We start from the raw sequence: 12,794 nt of genomic DNA on the forward strand, positions 1-12,794 counted from the left end.
CTCATATCTTTCTCATTACATCTACGAGGGCGGTTCAGAAAGTAACCTCCGATCGGTCACAGTGCGGGTTGTTGGGGGAGTAGCGACGCCATCTGTGCGTTCACGCACTCAACAGGTCAGTCGGCATCAAGCTGTGGTCGAGTGAACATCGTACCTGCGCTAGTTTAGTTTTTGTGGCAGTTTGAAATGTGTGCTGCAATAGAAAACCCCGCCAAATGTGAAGTGCGTGCTGTCATAAGGGTTTTTACAGCCAAAGGATATTCTGCAGCAGCTATTCATCGTGAACTTTGTGCCGTGTACGGACCAAGAGTTATGAGTGAAGGAGTTGTCCGTGAATGAGTACGTTTATTTAAAAGTGGACGAGAAAACGTTCATGATGAAGAGAGGAGTGGTAGACCATCATTGGTGACTGACGAACTCGTTCAGACAGTTGATGCAAAAGTTCGTGAAAATTGACGTTTCTCAATGTCGGAGTTGTCTACTGGTTTTCCACAGATTTCTAAGACTCTCTTGTACGAGATAGTGACAGCAAGATTGGGTTACCGTAAGTTCTGTGCACGATGGGTGCCCAAAATTCTTACCGACCACCACAAAACTCAAAGAATGGCCTCTGCATTAGACTTTCTGTCACGTTATGAGGACAAAGGAGAACCATTGTTAAACAGAATTGTGACCAGTGACGAAACCTGGATTAAGTACGTGAACCCTGAGACAAAAGAACAATCAAAGATGTGGGCACATTCAAATTCGCCTACCAAACCAAGAAAAGCCTCGCAAGATTTTTCTGCCAGAAAACTGATGGCAACGATGTTTTGGGATGCCAAAGGGGTGTTGTTGGTTGAATTCATGGAACGTGGTACGACCATTAATCAAGACGTGTACTGTGAAACAATAAAAAAGTTACGACGGGCTATACAGAACAAACGCCGTGGTATGCTGACTTCCGGTATCGTTTTTTTGCACGATAACGCCCGTCCTCACTCTGCTCGCAGAAGAACGGCCCTTCTTGAGTCCTTCAAGTGGGACGTTATCAACCATCCACCTTACAGCCAGACCTGGCGCCAAGTGATTATCACCTCTTCATGCATTTGAAGAAATGGCTCGGGTCACAGCGGTTTGATGACGATGAAGAGCTCAAAGATGCGGTCACAGGCTGGCTCCAGGCACTAGCGGGTGATTTTTATGCAGAAGGAATTTCAAAGCTTGTGAAGAGATACGATAAGTGCCTCAATCGCTATGGAGACTATGTAGAAAAATAGTGCAAAGATGTAGTTGTAAGATGTATATATTAAAATATTTTTATTTAACTTGGTGTATTTTTTTAAATCAACCGGAGGTTACTTTCTGAACGGCCCTCGTATAAAGTTATGAGACCGAGTAGCTGGCCAATAGTTACGTCCAGGAGGTGAAATATTGTGCACTGCTGATATACTTGTATAAAAATACACAGAAATATCTTAGCTTTTGGATTAAACATCTGATAATGTTTATATTTACCAGTAATTGCCGTTTTTAGTAATGTGATGATAATATTACACGGGTATCTGGTGGTAAGTCATGTGTTTCACCTCAAATTACCATCTAATTCCTACAACTCTCACAGATTTCTATAACTTTAAAGGTACATCATTGATCCCTGCTGACTTGTTTGAGCCTGTATCATTCAGTGAATTCTCAAATTCTGACCACATTACTGGATCATCTTTTCTTCCAGATCAACTGCTTCCTCCTCTACTATAACATTTTAGGAGAACTCATCTCCAGCATATAGACTGTTGATGTACTCCTTCCATCAGTGTGTTCTTTCTTCTGCATTTAACCCTCAATCAGGCGTGCCATTTTTTATAATGCGTGCTGGCGTGTGGCGTATCCATCCACATTTAAAGAATAGCAGTCTTTATGTTACCCACGCAAATGTGTGAGAACAATATCACAGTTTAATCTTAGTTCAATTCAACAATGATAAAATAAATATTATGAGAAGGAACGTTGCTACTCACCACATAGCGGAGATGCTAGGTCACAGACAGGCACAACAAAAATACTCTCACAATTACACAACCACAGTGTGGTTTCAGTTGCCTGAGACTGCAGTCGTGTGTGTGTGTGTGTGTGTGTGTGTGTGTGTGTCTATTGTTGATGAAGGCCAATGGCCGAAAGCTTTAATTATGCGAGTCTTTTTGTTGTGCCTATCTGCAACTCAGCATCTCCACTATACGGTGAGTAGCAACTTTCCTTCTCATAATATTCTTACATTCCATCCTGGATTTCCCATTGTTTGATTTAACGACAAAATGAACTTACATTATATGAGTTAAGCCACTGTTCAATAAAACAATAATAAAATAAACTTTCATTGTATCACTCTGTAGCCACATACAAAAGTTACCCCACTGCTTATTCAGACAACTGCTTATCCAATTGCTAATTATCTTGTAGACAACTGCATCATTGTGGGATTGAGCTGTTAGCTCAGAATCTTGGTCATTTTCTTGCATGGATTGTAAACTTTTTCTCATCTAGCTTGCTGTTTATTTTATATTACTGCTGCTCTCTTGGAAATATGACAACGCAACTTATCACAGTATTAGTTGAAGCAGTAATGAAGGAACAGATGTGGGATCACAACTGTAAAACAACAATGGAATAGCATGTGTGGTTTTGGAAGAGGGTAATCACTATTAATAGCTGAAACCTATGGCAGAACTCTAAAAGCCTCTCCCCTCTCATCGCCCCCCCCCCCCCAGTCCATATTTTCTATTGATTTTACCTTACATTCTCTTCCCTACAATACTGTTCTAATCACTAAGACCATAAAGTTTTCATAGCCCTTCACATATCTTAGCACATCCCCTACATTTCCCGATCATCAGCTTGTGATGTAGGCATGTAAAAATGTTCAATGCTGCATTATCATGTGACTGGAAATCTCTCTGTCTACCTTCCATTTCACTTTGCTAGTACCTACCTAGAAAATATATATATATATATACACCTAAAAACAAAGATGATGTGACTTACCAAATGAAAGTGCTGGCAGGTCGACAGACACACAAACGAACACAAACATACACACAAAATTCAAGCTTTCGCAACAAACTGTTGCCTCATCAGGAAAGAGGGAAGGAGAGGGAAAGACGAAAGGATGTGGGTTTTAAGGGAGAGGGTAAGGAGTCATTCCAGTCCCGGGAGCGGAAAGACTTACCTTAGGGGGAAAAAAGGACGGGTATACACTCGCACACACACACATATCCATCCACACATATACAGACACAAGCTTGTGTTTTCAGGTTGTTGGTGTAATAGTTCAGGGATTCCGGACTGGAGCATATTCGTTTGCCATGAAGACCTAGGCTGTAGGGAGGGGACCGTTTGATGTGGAATGGGTGGCAGCTGTCATAATGGAGGTACTGTTGGTTATTGGTGGGTTTGATGTGGACGGACGTGTGAAGCTGGTCATTGGACAGATGGAGGTCAACATCAAGGAAAGTGGCATGGGATTTAGAGTAGGACTAGGTGAATCTGATGGAACCAAAGGAGTTGAGGTTGGAGAGGAAATTCTGGAGTTCGTCTTCACTGTGAGTCCGAATCATGAAGATGTCATCAATAAATCTGTACCAAACTTTGGGTTGGCAGGCCTGGGTAACCAAGAAGGCTTCCTCTAAGCGACCCATGAATAGGTTGGCGTACGAGGGGGCCATCCTGATACCCATGGCTGTTCCCTTTAATTGTTGGTAGCTCTGGCCTTCAAAAGTGAAGAAGTTGTGGGTCAGGATGAAGCTGGCTAAGGTAATGAGGAAAGAGGTTTTAGGTAGGGTGGCAGGTGATCAGCGTGAAAGGAAGTGCTCCATCGTAGCGAGGCCCTGGACATGCGGAATATTTGTGTATAAGGAAGTGGCATCAATGGTTACAAGGATGGTTTCCGGGGGTAACAGACTGGGTAAGGATTCCAGGCGTTCGAGAAAGTGGTTGGTGTCTTTGATGAAGGATGGGAGACTGCATGTAATGGGTTGAAGGTGTTGATCTACGTAGGCAGAGATACGTTCTGTGGGGGCTTGGTAACCAGCTACAATGGGGCGGCCCGGGATGATTGGGTTTGTGAATTTTAGGAAGTAGGTAGAAGGTAGGGGTGCGGGTTGTCGGTGGGGTCGGGAGGTTGATGGAGTCAGGTGAAAGGTTTTGTAGGGGGCCTAAGGTTCTGAGGATTCCTTGAAGCTCCGCCTGGACATCAGGAATGGGATTACCTTGGCAAACTTCGTATGTGGTGTTGTCTGAAAGCTGACGCAGTCCCTCAGCCACATACTCCCGACGATCAAGTACCACTGTCGTGGAACACTTGTCCGCCGGAAGAATGACGATGGAACGGTCAGCCTTCAGATCACGGATGGCTTGGGCTTCAGCAGTGGTGATGTTGGGCGTAGGATTAAGGTTTTTTATGAAGGATTGAGAGGCAAGGCTGGAAGTCAGAAATTCCTGGAAGGTTTGGAGAGGGTGATTTTGAGGAAGCGGAGGTGGGTCCCGCTGTGACGGAGGATGGAACTGTTCCAGGCAGGGTTCAATTTGGATAGTGTCTTGGGGAGTTGGATCATTAGGAGTTGGATTAGGATCATTTTTCTTCATGGCAAAGTGACATTTCCAGCAGAGAGTATGAGTTTAGGACAGTAAATCTTTGACGAGGGCTGTTTGGCTGAATCTGGAGTGGGGCTGAAGGTGAGGCCTTTGGATAGGACAGAGGTTTCGGATTGGGAGAGAGGTTTGGAGGAAAGGTTAACTACTGAATTAGGGTGTTGTGGTTCCAGATTGTGTTGATTGGAATTTTGAGGTTTTGGAGGGAGTGGAGCTGGAAGTGGGAGATTGAGTAGATGGGAGAGACTGGGTTTGTGTGCAATGAGAGGAGGTTGAGGTTTCCTGGAAAGGTTGTGAAGGGTGAGTGAGTTGCCTTTCCGGAGGTGGGAAACCAGGAGATTGGATAGTTATTTAAGGTGGAGGGTGGCATGCTGTTCTAATTTGCGGTTGGCCTGTAGGAGGATGCTCTGAACAGCCGGTGTGGATGTGGGAGAGGAAAGATTGAGGACTTTTATTAAGGATAGGAGTTGACGGGTGTGTTCATTGGCTGTGTTGATGTGTAGGTGAAGGATTAGGTGGGTGAGGGCAATGGATTGTTCAGTTTGGAACTGGTATAGGGACTGATGGAAAGAAGGGTTGCAGCCAGAGATGGGAACTTTAAGTGTGAGGCCTTTGGGGGTAATGCCAAATGTCAGACAAGCCTGAGAAAATAAAATATGGGAGTGTAATCTGGCTAGGGCGAAGGCATGTTTGCAGAGGGAATGTAAATAAAACTTAATGGGGTCGTTGTGAAGGTGTTGTGAGGGTGACATGGTATTAGAAGTTGGAAAGTGTAACATGAGACTGAAATGAAAATGAAAATAAAAATATATGGGGAGAGATAAAGGTGAACTAGAAAGCAACTTGAGATCTGGTGTGAAAAAAGGCGAAAAAGTGTTGGTTAGAGCTGGAATATGTAGATCCTGTGGTGAACTTGTGTAGGTAGACAACAATGTGCATAAAGGTTAGGTGGTTGTGTTGCCGCCAAAACACGTTAAAGGGTAGAGAAATTCGGGAAAATTTCAAAAAAACTACGTGTAAATGTATTAAAAGGAGTGGTTTTGTGGTGGCAGATTATGAAAACGAGGCTAACAATTGTTTGACGGAGAAATAATGACGTTAAAACCTGTGGGAAGCAGCTAAAAACGATCGGTGATGTGAGAAAAACGGAAATGGAAATAAAGCAAAAGTTATTAGAACTAGCCAAAATGGTTGTTTAATAGGTGAAAGGAACTGTTTGTGAACTAGAAACAGTGGATTTTATAGCAGCGATAGTGTTGAATGCGGAAAAAAATTTTTTTTTTTGGTTATGGTTTGGAAGTGGGTTATGTATTATTACGCATTACTTATTATTGAGTATATATTGGCGGGATAAAATTTTATAGTAGATTACGAGAAAAAGGAGAAGGTGAATACAAAGTGAAACTACCGGCAAAAACAGAAAGAGAAAATAAGACGACAGAAAAGATTTCGAAATGCATGTGGCTAAACATGCCTTGGTGCACGGCCAGCACATCTTGGCACAGTGTTACACCGTCCAGGTTATCTGGATACTTCCCACTAACACCAACCTGTCAGAACTCCAGAGATGGGAACTTGCCCTCCAGTATATCCTCTCTTCTCGTTATCTGCCAGGCCTCAACCTCCGCTAATTTCAAGTTGCCGCCACTCATACCTCACCTGTCTTTCAACAACATCTTTGCCTCTTTACTTCCGCCTCGATTGACATCTCTGCCCAAACTCTTTGCCTTTACAAATGTCTGCTTTTGTGTGTGTGTGTGTGTGTGTGTGTGTGTGTGTGTGTGTGTGTGTGTGTGTTTCCGCTCCCGGGATTGGAATGACTCCTTACCCTCTCCCTTAAAACCCACATCCTTTTGTCTTTCCCTCTCCTTCCCTCTTTCCTAATGAAGCAACCGTTTGTTGCGAAAGCTTGAATTTTGTGTGTATGTTTGTGTTTGTTTGTGTATCTATCGACCTGCCAGCACTTTTGTTTGGTAAGTCTCATCATCTTTGTTTATATATATATAAAATCTTCTGTAGAAGGTATGATATATTACATGAAAAAAGACCTGCTCAGTCAAATATCACATGAATCGTCAGCTGTGTGTAAAAAAAAGGACAATTTTTTTTCACAATCTAAGGTCTTTGATTTTGTGTATCATTCAGTACTCTCATGGCATAAGCAATAGATTTCCACAATTGTTATCTTCATGACAGAAGAACAGTACTCCCCTAAGTAAGTTACAAAAATGAAGGGAAGATCTTAACAGTAACATTGACACACTAGATTTCCAATCTGGTTCTCTGACAGCCATCTACCACTTCTTAATTACAACTTGAGACAGACAGCAGTTAGAGTGGCATTTTTGCTGTGCTCTTTTGTAAATTATTCATCAGTGAACAGTCCACTCCAATTTGATATTTTAATTTCGCCAGTCTACGAGTCACCACCAAAGCCTGCAGACAATCACAATATACGGCCTGCATGATATCACCCTCAGTCAGCCCTAAAAAATGCTTAGTGTAGGGAATACAGGCCATTGTCTCCCTTCCAATCAGCAGGAATAGGCGCAGGGTGGTCTGTAGGTGGTCACAATGGAACAATCCTATGAGCTTCTCAGTGCTGTACTAGTGTGCAGTCATTTTGACAGATTTTACACTTTGAATTTCCCAGTAATTCTTTTGACAGAGATGTATTTCAAACCATGAATCTACTCAAATTTTGTTCATCTCTCTGGTCACATGCTTCAGAGGGTTCATTGTGTAGCTCACTGTGAGGAAGTGTGAATTGACTATGCTTCCACTAAGAAAATTTTAAATACATTTGATACCAATAGTGAATGAAAAGCAGAGTTGTTGTTCCTTGAAATAAATCTATCCAGTCAGAATTATTTAAGTGGAGTAATTTATAGACCTCAAAAAATTGGAGCAACCTCATCCTTCAAATCAACCCTGTCCATGCTCATGTCGAAGTCCAAGCATGTAATTGTTGTGGGAGACACAAATATAAACCTGCAGCTAAAATATCATCTAGCAGAGAATTTAAAGAGACTCTCTGATGGAACTCATCACAGTCAAGTACACATAATAGCAAAAAAGAGAACACATAAAGTAATTCACAATGGTCAGACTTCTGTTCCTGGCCTTTCTACCCATAATATTCTTAATGTGCTCGGTGCAGACTGCTAGAGAGAAAAAATCTCTTACAGAAACTTAAAACTGTTCAACCACAATGCCCTACAAAATGGCTGTTTAGATATCCCAAGGCAGGATATAAGCAATCAGCAGACATTGGACAGTAAAGTCAAGGAATCCAGTTGCAGATTTACTGCACTTCAAACCATGTTCAATTAAAGAGACCTTCTGCTCCATGGCTCACTAGGGGACTAAGCTAGGTAATGAATAAACAAGACTTTACATGAAGAAGATTCAGGCATAAACAAACACATGAAATACAAGCAGCATACAGTAAACAGCAAAACTAAATTAAGCAAAATGTGTGCAACATCAAAATCAGGCATACCCACTCGGTTGTATATTGTGATTTGAATCTTGCAGCTTTGGAACAGGAAACACGAAATCTGACGGTGCCTTCAAACTTCTGCACCTGAACTGAATGAATGTTTCTCTGCCACTGTCAGTTATCAACTTACGATAATTTATTGGTCACAAAATAGCTAATTCATAACATACGGGTTTTTCTCAAAACATGGCTATCTGCAGAGTACAGAAAGCAAATGTGAGGATTTTTTCTAAGGCAACTGATAATCACAGAGAGAGAATAGGTATGATTATAACAAGTTGATGATATTATTATTGCATCTCTTACAGACGTCTTCAATCTCTGTCTCATTAGTGCTACATAACCTATTTAATGGAATCAAAGCTAATTCAAACAATACCAACAAACAATAATCCAAATTACTAAGCAAGTACAGGCCAATCAGTAGATTACCTGTAGTATCTAACGTTTCTCATGAACAGCTGTCTGTGTGATGACTCACACTATCTTGTGTTACACCATGTTTATGAAGCATTGGGTATGAGAGTCATAACTGTGTGATCTATTAAGTCCATCTTACAAATGAATTCTGTTTCTATGAATATTTCATTAAAATCAAAGGCTGCAGACTTTGATTTCACATAAACGTCAACACAAATTACAGAAATATACACAACTATTGTCTTTACCTAGCACTGGTTGTCTAACGAGGTGAAAAACACTGATAATTTTTTTTAAAATTGATATAAGACTGAATCAGCTTTAAATAATTGTAAATCAGACCGTACAAAACTATAAGTATTTCCTTTTTATATACCTCTAGTTACAAAATGTACAATTCAGTGTAACAGCTTTGTCAAAATGAAGAACACATTATATTTTACTGAAAGATCAGAAGTTTCATGAGGCTTTTACTGATGATGCTATTATACACAGAGAAGTCACAACACTAGAAAATTACAGAAAAACTGCAGGAAGACCTGCAGAGGATTGGCACTTGCTGCAGAGATTGACAATTGACTCTCAACACAAATAAATGTAACATGTTGTGAAATGATAATTAAATGGACACCCTAGCTGCAAACAGGCGTTGATGTACTTCATTAGGGACATGTTGAAAATGTGTGCCCCGACCGGGACTCGAACCCGGGATCTCCTGCTTACATGGCAGACGCTCTATCCATCTGAGCCACCGTGAGCACAGAGGATAGTGCGTCTGCAGGGACTTATCCCTTGCACGCTCCCCGTGAGATCCACATTCCCAACGTGTCCACACCACTACAATCGTAGTGCACCTAATAGATGTTTGCCCATCATACTCATTACTCGTGGCAGATTAATCTACCAAGTTACGTACGAGTACGGGCATAGCGTGTGCGTTCGCACAAGAAGGTCAATGGCCGGGAAGCCATATTTAGGGTGTCCATTTAATTATCATTTCATTTCTAGCAAAGCTGCATGGTCATCCATGGTAACTGTTCTTTCGGGAACAGATACTACCGTCATATATAGTAACATGTTGTGCATAAAATAAGCAGAAAGACCCATTATTGCATGTTTATATGACGGGAAAAAAATTAGTGACAGCAGTACCAATGGCATCATATTATGCTAGCACTAGACCAAGGCGCTGCTGCCTAAACAATTTTGTCAATTTTACTTACACAACCACCTTCGCATATGGAAATTGGTGTATGAATATTTGGTTAATATTTAAAACAAACAGAGATCATGTCATTAAAATGCATTCATAACTAGTTGCCACACTTTGCAAGTCAAAGTGTGATAGTACTATGATCTTCAACTGACTACTGCTTTTTATAAAATCAAATTGTTACAAAGCTATTATAACATAATTGTATTAGAAACTTACAACTAGGTTAAAAGCAAGGTCTTTTGACACTATCTCTGTTTTTATAATAATTGAATATGCAGTACCCTAATTTTTATGGTGCTTTTTATGAACATGTAGTTGCCTAAATAAGATAGGTAAAAATTCTATGATGACAGCACCTTGTACCAGTGCCAGTGTGATGTATGATCCAGTATGGTAATCGTCGGATGACCGTACGTTAGCAGTTAATTATCATGATACTGTGTATGGTGGCATCAAAACTTTGGAGTTGTTTTGTAGCTTCTGTATTTTCATAAGCTTAGCGGATAGTTTGTGGAACTGTATTATGTAAATGTCATGCAAGTGTATCAGTGGAACGATGCCCTAATAAACACTTGAAATGCAGGTATGTTTTATTCAATATTTGCATTAAAATGAGCTGTGCACACTGCATATTGACAATTATTGTAATATTATGCTTCTTTGTCTTTAATACCATTGTAACTTCTGTAGGGAATTGTTTAAGAATGAACATTAACATTTAGAGCTAGTCATCACCAAGAAATTTTATGGAACTGTGACAGAAATCTGAAAAATAATCAAATTTGATTTGCTGGTTTTTTACCAACAAAGTGTTACATAGACAGTAGTTATTATATTTACATATTTTTCTACGAGGCATAATATTTTGAATAAGAATTTTGTGTGATCTGTCCCAATCGACTTAAAATGCAAATGTGAGCCATGTTTCAATTTAAATGATTTTAGATGCACAAATTCAGGTATGTTTCATGTCTGTGATGAAAAAGAGTTCATAAATGTTCTTAATTCAATTACATCTCAAGTGAAACTTTTATTTAATACACACTGATAATTATTCATTTAAGAGACTTATATTATTTTGTGCTGATCTTGTCATTGGATATTTGTTTCGCATTTTTGTAGTTCAGCAGTTTCACTTATTCCAAATTAGTAAATGTGATTATGATTTGAATCCAAGACATTTTCTGCAATCAGCTGCATTTTGACGTTGAATTTGTTCTATGTTTCTACAGTGAACACAGATCTGTGTGGCAAGTACAGTGACAATTCAGAATTATTTTTGCTCCAAGAGGTTCCAATCCGCAAGAACTTGACAATTTTGTGAAACTAAGTAAGTGCTGGGAGAGCTTTGCTTCCAAATATAGTGTATTTCTACATCTACATCTGCACCCCGGAATCCACCTTGCGGTGTGGAGTTCTGTACCACTATCACTCCCCTCCTTTTCCTGTTCCAGTCACAAATGATTTGTGGGAAGAACAATTGTTGGTACGCCTCGGTGATTTCAACTCCTCTAATTTTACACTTGTGGTCTTTTGTGAAATATACATAAGAAGAAAAATATGTTGGCTGACTCTTCTAAGAACTTACATTCTCAGAAATTTAACAGTAAACTACACCATGATGCAAAAACCCTCCCTTGCAGCATCTACCACTGAAGTTGGCTGAGCACTTCCATGATGCTTTCATACTTACTAAATGAATGTGTAATCAAGTATGATGCTCTTCTTTGGATTTTTTCTATTTCCTGAAATAAGTTTCACTTTAAATCTCTCCTTACATATGCCTCCAGACACTTAAATGCAGGTATGTTTTATTCAATATTTGCATTACAGTGAATTGTGCACACTGAATATTGATAACTGTTGTAATATTATGCATTCTTTGTCTTTGATAAAATTTAACTTCTGGAGGCAGTGGTTTGAGAATGAAAGTTAACATCTGAAACTATGAATAAATATTATTACTGCTTGGTTCTGAATAATTCAGTCTAAGTTCACTCACACCAGTACCTCGCAACATGAATAAGAGTGTAACATATTACTTTCTCAGAACCAGCCCAGGGAAGAAGAAATCAGGTAAAGTAAAATTAAGCTTCTTTCTCAGTTTATAAAAAAATTCACACTGTTAATTGCAATGGTGACTTGTCTTACAAAACAATAACAATACATATTAGATACATTATTTTCTATTTTTATTTGGTTATTCTTAGGCAAACAAATATTTGAAACACTAATCTATTAGACAGAAAACATACCTTTGAAATGGACATTTATTATACAACAGTTCCTTCTTGTGTCAACTCTTGGAAAGATGATTCAAATTGATGGCCTTTAGGCATTTCTCACATAGCGTATAAAAAAACACAGAATGGCTTTATTCTCACAGTGGATATGTATCACAGTAGCAAGGAAAGAGAAAATAACATGTTAGCATTTTTTCTTATCAGGTATTGTACACGTAAAATGTAATGATATTGCCAAAAGAAGTAAACAACGTTCTGTTAGGCGTCAATTCAAATTCATTTGCCAGTAGGTCCAGTCTAAGGCTCAAGCAACACAAGCAGCCACTTGGGGTACTGAACTTATCCCTTATCTATTTCCCTGCCTCCATCACTCTACTATTTTTTTCTCTTCTAAAGGCCAGTGACTTCCTTCTCCACATTTGACTTGTTCTCTACTACTGCTATATCTTGCTGTTAGATGTCATTACTAACACACAACAGAAACATAACACGGAAATAAGTTAATACAATGTTTATTAGACTGGCATTTCTGAAATACCATGTATTTATTATTTACATACAGTATTACTATTATGAACTTTGCATGTACTATGCATATTGATCCCCCCCCCCCCCCCCCCCCCATGAACCATCAATCTAGCCGTTGGTGGGGAGGATTGCGTGCCTGAGCAATACAGATAGGGATACCGTAGGTGCAACCATAATGGAGGGGTATCTGTTGAGAGGCTAGACAAACGTGTGGTTCCTGAAGAGGGGCAGCAGCCTTTCCAGTACTTGCAGGGGCAAC

At 39.9% G+C, this 12,794-nt stretch overlaps 1 non-coding gene across 1 annotated transcript; it reads right to left on the reverse strand.

Moving 5' to 3' along the window:
- Positions 1-9,232: 9,232 nt before the first annotated feature.
- Trnat-ugu (transfer RNA threonine (anticodon UGU)) lies at positions 9,233-9,307 on the reverse strand. Its single transcript has one exon. It is a non-coding gene; the product is annotated as a tRNA-Thr (tRNA).
- Between the last annotated feature and the right edge of the window lie 3,487 nt (positions 9,308-12,794).

This window comes from Schistocerca cancellata, chromosome 1 (genome assembly GCF_023864275.1).
Source record: "Schistocerca cancellata isolate TAMUIC-IGC-003103 chromosome 1, iqSchCanc2.1, whole genome shotgun sequence".
Classification (NCBI taxonomy): Eukaryota; Metazoa; Arthropoda; class Insecta; order Orthoptera; family Acrididae; genus Schistocerca; species Schistocerca cancellata.